Raw genomic sequence first — 7383 nt, 5'->3', positions numbered from 1 at the left:
TAAAAATAATAAATTAATAATAGATTAGTAAATTAATGATAAAATTAAATAATAAAAAATTATATTAATTAATTTGATTAATTTGTACGACTTTCGGTACATGTTTAAAATAAGAGGTAAATCAAAATCTCTTATATTATTAACGCATTTATCTCCATGTTCGATTTTACATTTTTTAATTTCAAATTTCTCAAACCAATCTAGTTCCCTCCCTATATTAAAACTGTGTAACTTGTATTTCAATTTAAATTGAAATTGTGTTTTGTTTCATTTAGATGGTCCTTAAATTCAGAAAAATTGTTTGATTTAGTTAAGTGTAGTATTAACTAATATAGAACACTATAAATACTTCTTTCAATTAATTAATCTTTATGTAAAGTATTGGTTGAAATGAAAAAGTTAGGGTCACGAGTGGGATTGGAACCCACGACCTTCGGCTAAATACGCCGTTGCTTTACCACTTGAGCTATCGTGACTTCACTATCGTCACTAAAGCCATTTCATTTATCGCCGAGAATCGAATCCTGATTACACAACATTTGAAAAATGGCAAAAAGGAGGGAAAATTCGAAAAAGGTAGGTTGAGATGGGAAGTTGGTGTCCGAGTGGAAACAAGTCACGATAGTTCAAGTGGTAGAGCAGCGGCGTATTTAGCCGAAGGTCGTTGGTTCGAATCTCGCTCGTGACACTAACTTTTTTATTTCAACCAATACCTTACATAAAGATTAATTAATTAAAAGAAGTTATTTGGTCAATCGGACCATGAAATACAATAAACTATACATACTGGTAACGTATGCGAGTCACGAAGGCAAGTAAAAAGAGTACTCGCAAAAAGAACCCATTTCAGTATGTAGTCCATAATAAATACAAGCGTAATTTGAAGATAAATTATCTTTTTAATCATACACTTAACACTGAAGGATCAAATTACAAGTTCATCACCCAGACCACAGGAGGAAATCCTAGTTTAAATGTAAAAGGGGACAATCCCAAAGTCTCCAAAGGGGGGGAAAGTCTTTAAATAAATAGAAATCAACAAAGTATTCACTGTCGTTCTCTTATTTCATAAATGGTGAAACTAGTGAGGCTTACGCTCAAAAATGAAATAGATTCTGCAATCGCGATTTGCAAGGGTTCCGAAAGCATAACCGTCCGAACGTGAAGTTCAACACGTATTCGAATTGCTTGGATTGTTTTGCAATTTCGGTCGGGTTGTTGAAAATTCTACGACATCCGGTCGATAAGAGGGCGGAATACCGAAAATCGCTGGACCGAAACAGCGAGAACCAGCGGTCCAGGGCGATCAGGAATGATCGAACTAATTTTTGCGAGATTTCCTCCGGGAGTATGCGAGGTCTATTCTCGCTCTTTCGGCCTTTCAGACGGCCAAACTACAAATTGGATATTTTCTTATTTAAACTTTATTTTACAGACATGATTTTTTTATTTCCATAAAATTGTGCTTTCTATCACGTAAGATAAGTCTTTTAAGTAATACAAGAACCGTTGTGCATCTGTCAAAGGTGATAAAACTTACAATTTGATGAAGTTAGTTCACTTGTGCAATTTACTACAAAAGAAACTGAATTCGTGTAATTCAGCATAGAAAGTCAAAATAATAAAATTGAAACAGTGAAATGGGGTGGAATGGAACCGAGGTCGTTCAAACTGCTGACAATTTGATTTTGGCCTCATTGGCAAATTCCGACAAAATGTTTTGACAGGTTCGTTTCCGAATGATAGACATAAAAATCAATTTAGGTTGAATAATATTCTTCGTCTTTAGGGAGGACTTAGGCTGTTGTATTGTACCCTATTGTGTCCTCTCTATCACCACAAACATCGTTCAAAATCTTCCTTTTAAAAAAAAGCTGTAATTTTCCCTACCACTATTTAAAATTCAGTCCTTAGAACTACTTCCCAATCCAATGTAAATTATCATTCTAAAACCCAAACCCCAAAAATCACCTTCCTATATCAGTAGTGAGAAAAGGCCGGTTTTGCCACAGGTGTTAATTCGTGCAAGGAGCTTATTGGCACAGGTGATGATCGATCAGACAGGATTCGGGAAAGGTGGATTTAAAGGGTGCAACAATAATGATTATCAAATAACCAGGCAGCTATAAAGATTGTCCATGCCTGCGAGATGAAGTCAAAACTAGTCTGGAACTGCGTTAATACTCTAAAAAAACTGAGTTATTTAAAAGTTTTTTCGATCAAACTTCGATCAAAGCGAACGACACTTTAATGTTGCAACATGCAAACGTAAAAAAAGAAACAGCGTATCAATCAACATTTCAAAATGAAGCACTAACAAATGATATGGGACCTAATAAAATTCTTCCAAAATCATCTTCTACTTACTGATTTCAACCCAAATGTTAACAGAATTAATTAATTAAGCTTTTTAGTTGAGATAAAAAAGTCAATGGCACGAGCGGGATTCGAACCCACGATCTTCGGCTTGATACGCCGCTGCTCTACCACTTGAGCTATCGTGACCTCGATCCACTCGGACACCAACTTCCCATCTCAAACGCACCTTTTGAATTTTCCCTCCTTTTTGCAATTTTTCAAATGTCGTGTAGTCGGATTTGAAAAATGGCAAAAAGGAGGGAAAATTCAAACTGTGAGATGGGAAGTTGGTGTCCGAGTGGATCGATGTCACGATAGCTCAAGTGGTAGAGCAGCGGCGTATCAAGCCGAAGATCGTGGGTTCGAATCCCGCTCGTGCCATTGACTTTTTTATCTCAACTAAAAACCTTAATTAATTATAATATATTAATTGGTCAAGCGGACCACGAAATTAGTGAAGTTAACAGAATTATTAAAGAGACTGTGGGTCAACGTTTGGAAGAGGTTTCACAACGAACAACATGCTTCTAATGGGTTTCTTTATAATGGATGTCCGTAGTTACAAAACAATTATTCTCATTTTCACGTACACAGCTCAAATTTTCGCATCTTTCTTTCACAACGTGGCCCAGTTGCGCTCAACCACTTTTTCTACTTTTTGAAAGTTTATGTGTGAAGATTAAGATAGACTCAACAAAGAAAGTCTGCTTGTTGACAGATAAACTCCAGACCTATCGATATTTGTCTTTGTATAGGCGTCTTAAATGTGTGTCAAATAAAAACTTTTTTTTTAAACAGGAAATCTAAGTTTGTTGAATTTTGATGAATACAACTACACCGTAATCGTGTGTTATTTTTGCCCAGTACACGTAAGGTATGTCATAGTAATCAGAAAATACTCATAAAAACGAAATTATTGGTGTTTTTTTTCTACAGAGTGAATATACTCATTACAGGTTATATAGAGTTGAAAAGAGACTAATTGTTGCTGTTGGAAATGAGCGCATGCCGATCCACTTGGAAATTTTAGCATGTACAAATATTTAGATATTTTTAACTTGTCACTTTCTTTTTGTCGATTCAAAATGCCGGTGATATGATCACATTAGTTCGCCTTTCTTTGTGTCGATAGTATTTAGCAATAACTACCAAACGAGCTTTCACTTTCTCTTGAATGGTCTAAATGTAAATTCATGATGGATTTGAAATTATTTTATTGTCTATGACGCTCCCGGTCAAAAAAACCTATATTTTTAAAAATCCATATTTACTTTTAACGGAATTTAAAATGTTTATTCAGTGTCATTTTAATTCTGAAGCAATAAACTGTTTAGTCATCATCTTAGTTTTCTTAATTTCAATTTTTAAACTTAAAAATGCCACTTAGTGCTGATGACGTTGCGCGTGGTGTGTCACTTATTGATGATGGACGTTCCATCAGGTATGCGGCTATTTTGCCATTGAGTTCCCTACGAAACACTGCGAGTCGCCGTTGGACGTTTTCAAGAAACTGGGTCCTATAGAAGGCCCAGTTCTGGACGTCCTAATGTAACAGAACCATAGGATACCGTTTTTTGACTTTGAGTATTTTGCGAAACCGGCACCTTATTGTTTTTCAAGCGATTCATCAGCTCCAGGAAATTCGAGGTGTCCGAATTTCTGAACGCACTGCTCGAAGAAGATTAAATCTGTATGGACTGATGGCTTTTCGACCCGTAAAAGGACCAGTATTGACCAGGACACACCGAGTTGCCCGGCTCGTATTTGCTCTTGGTCTTTGAACGATTGGTCCGCTGTACTTTTTACAGATGAGTGTAGATTTGGTCTACGATCTCCAGATGGGCGTTAAAGAGTGTGGAGAAGGCGAAATGAAAGGTACGAAGCCTGTAATTTTTCCCAGAGCCAACCTTTGGTCGCACAGAGTTGGTTGTTGTTAGTGGAGGGTTTTTGACGGCCGTGTGGATGAAATTTTGGAACGTCATGCGTTGCCTATCCTCGATGAAATCATTGACAGTCTTATTCTAATGCACGGTACTGCCCGTCCACATGTCGCTCGCATAGTACAAACGTACTTTGAACAGCATAACATCAGGGTCTTAGCCTGGCCAGCCCGTTCTCGAGACTTGAACCGCATCTAACATTTATAGGATAACCTCAAACGACGAGCGTCCATTACTTCCTGATGCACTCTACGATCTTCAAAGGTCTCTTCGTGAAGAATGGGCTAACCTCCAGCAAAGAGACATGTCCAGACTGGTAGAAAGGATGCCGAGCCATCTTCGAGATGTAATTAAGGCAAGAGGAGGACGCGTTATTGAAATATTAATTAAAAATCTAAAACAAAATTAAAACAAATTTTATCTCACCGTCCTTTTTTTATTTTCCTTAGCAATTTACATTTTTTCAAACTTTTTTTGACAAAGACTCAATTTTTAAACGTTAAAAAACGTGAAACCTCGATTAATATATAAAAATATAAACAAATCAAGTTATATTACAATGGTTGGAATTTTTTGCCCTTTAGTGTATATATAAAATAAAAAATACTTATTATTTATTACAAGAATGGCGAAAAAACGTTTAATGCTTCAAATATGATGTACGTGAGCTCGTCCGCGTACAACAAATTCCAAAGGACACGGCTGAGAAATTCACTTTCATAAAAGAAGCCCTCGTGAAAGACCTCTTTCTTCGTTTATTCATAGGAAGACCTGGCTGGATTGTTTGGGAGCAAACATTTACATATTTATTGACATCTTGTTAGTCGTCATCCCTTGAAAAAAAGGGTTACGCAACGCCTCGACCTTTTGTCGTAGCTCTTTTGAACCGAAACAAAAATTTTCAAATACCAATGGAGCTTATTGTAATATGTATCAAGTCATGAGGTGTACAAAATTTCTCATTTAATCTGGAACGACGGAAATTGACATTTTTCAGAGTTTATTAATTGTCAAAATTTAACTTAATTTGCTACTACAATGCATAGTAGTATTCATTTAGTAAATTGCATTTATTATTTTCAGTTGGCTAAACTATTAAACACTTTTTATAGATAATTAAATATATAATTAATTACAGATTATAATTAATTAATAATTTATCATTTATTATAGATAATTAAAGAGTTAAGTTGATATATTGATTGTTAAAAACCAAAGGAAGATTTTTTTTACGAGGGTATTTCGACTGCGAGGTTATAATGAAGCCTCGGGGTACCGGTGATTTTGAAAAAAGCCCATTTGTAAGTACGTCAGGTTCGAATGCACGGCCGCTGGATTCGAACCCGGAACCTTTACCTTGCAGTGATGAGCGCTGTGTCATTGTCTAAACCATTGTGGCCACCGACGCTCCCTCATAAAGGAAGATTGTGATTGAGAGTGGGAGAGAGAGAGGGAGAGAGAGAGAGAGAGAGAGAGAGCGAGAGAGAGAATGAGAGAGGAATCAAAATAATGAATATTCATTCACGGCTTATTTATACTCAGTCAAAAAAAGTGGCCACCCTTAATATTTTTTATTATCTCTTTATCTATCCTCCATTAATTATTTTACTACAATATTTGGTCCGTTTTAAATGATTCGAGGTAAATAAAACACAGAAAAAATTTCCCACTTGTGTATGCAATTGGATTTTGTAAATAACTCTTTGAATAGTCAATCTTTTCTTTATGTCTGTAAAGCTTCTTGCTAACGTTCGGTCGTTTGATTTTTTTAAGTTGTACCAATTTTTAAGTTTCAACTTTGTTTTGTTATGTTTAAGTGATACAGATTCGGCTACAACCAAAGCTTTGATGGAAGATGGAAGAAGTCAAGCGTATGTGGCCAAGGTTCCACGTTCCCAGAACAACTGCCCAAAGGTTCTTCAACTGGACGGTACTCAAGAAGGCGGGTCGCCATCGTGCCACACCGCAGAGAGATGATCGTTCTATTGTTTCGAATGTACTCCGTAATCACCATTCTACCGCCGTTGAGATCAAGCAACGACTTCCACGAGATATTGGGTTGTCCGGAAAATAATGCAGGATTTTGGTATTAAACAAAAAAAAAGAAACTAGTTACTTTAAAGCAATGTTCTTTAATCAAAATAANATACAAATGAGTAATCCTGTAAACGTAAACAGAATATTTTATATAGATTTTTTTTAATGAAAACTTAAAATCCTGCATTATTTTCCGGACAACCCAATAGAAATGATAATGTCAGTTTACACACTGTAAGCCTAGAAGACAAGCTGGATTACGTGCGAGGAGGCCACTGGTCCAGAACTTGGACTGTGCAAGATTGGACTAAAATCTTGTTGTCGAATGAGTCCAAGTTTGGTCGAGGTTTTATAACAGCCGAGAGAGTTTTTGGAGAAGAATAGGATAGCGGCATATCGTAGATGATGAGTTCTGGTCTGCGAGTCGATGAACTCAAGTTAAACAGACACACGGGCACTCGACTCGTGGGTGAAGACAGACCCAGTAGTGTCCGTGTGCCAGTTAACATAGCGGCATATCCCTGCAACATTTTCACTCCGGAGAAGCTATGGAGGTGGTGGTGTTATGGTTTGGACAGGCACTTCTCTGGACGTTTGCACCAACTTGCTCTTCATCAAGGGTTCCCTAACAGCTGCGCGATACATTGAGGATGTGTTACTTGAAGAAGTTGTCCCTTTATGCCATTAATTGGCGACCGTTTTATTTTTAGGCTTTACAATGCAAGGCCCCACACAGCGAGGATCGTTGGTGACTACTTAGCACGGGATTCGATTCACTGTTTGGAGGGTCAGCATGTAGTAGTAATTAAGAATTGCGTGTTAAAGGATTATGAAAATATTCGACAGCACTATATTCAGAATCTCATAAAATCGATGGCACATCGAATGCCAGCTGTGATGAACTCAAGTGAAGGAAATAACTCCGTACATCTTACATTTTTCTAAAAAATAAAAATTTTAACGATTGCGATTAGTACGTATTTACTAAAAAAAAGAGGGTGGCCACTTTTTTTGCCTCTCAGTGTGAATGAATGAAAAAATGAATAAA

At 36.7% G+C, this 7383-nt stretch overlaps 1 protein-coding gene across 1 annotated transcript in view; it reads left to right on the top strand.

The window, feature by feature from the left end:
* The window catches only part of LOC106665347 (flotillin-2), a 176306-nt gene that overhangs the window by 140308 nt on the left and 28615 nt on the right, over window positions 1–7383 (top strand). The window lies entirely within an intron of this gene.

Source organism: Cimex lectularius, unplaced genomic scaffold (assembly GCF_000648675.2).
Source record: "Cimex lectularius strain Harlan isolate CLEC.00 unplaced genomic scaffold, Clec_2.1 scaffold9, whole genome shotgun sequence".
NCBI classification, from domain to species: domain Eukaryota; kingdom Metazoa; phylum Arthropoda; class Insecta; order Hemiptera; family Cimicidae; genus Cimex; species Cimex lectularius.
This window is presented reverse-complemented; position numbering and strand designations above follow the sequence as displayed.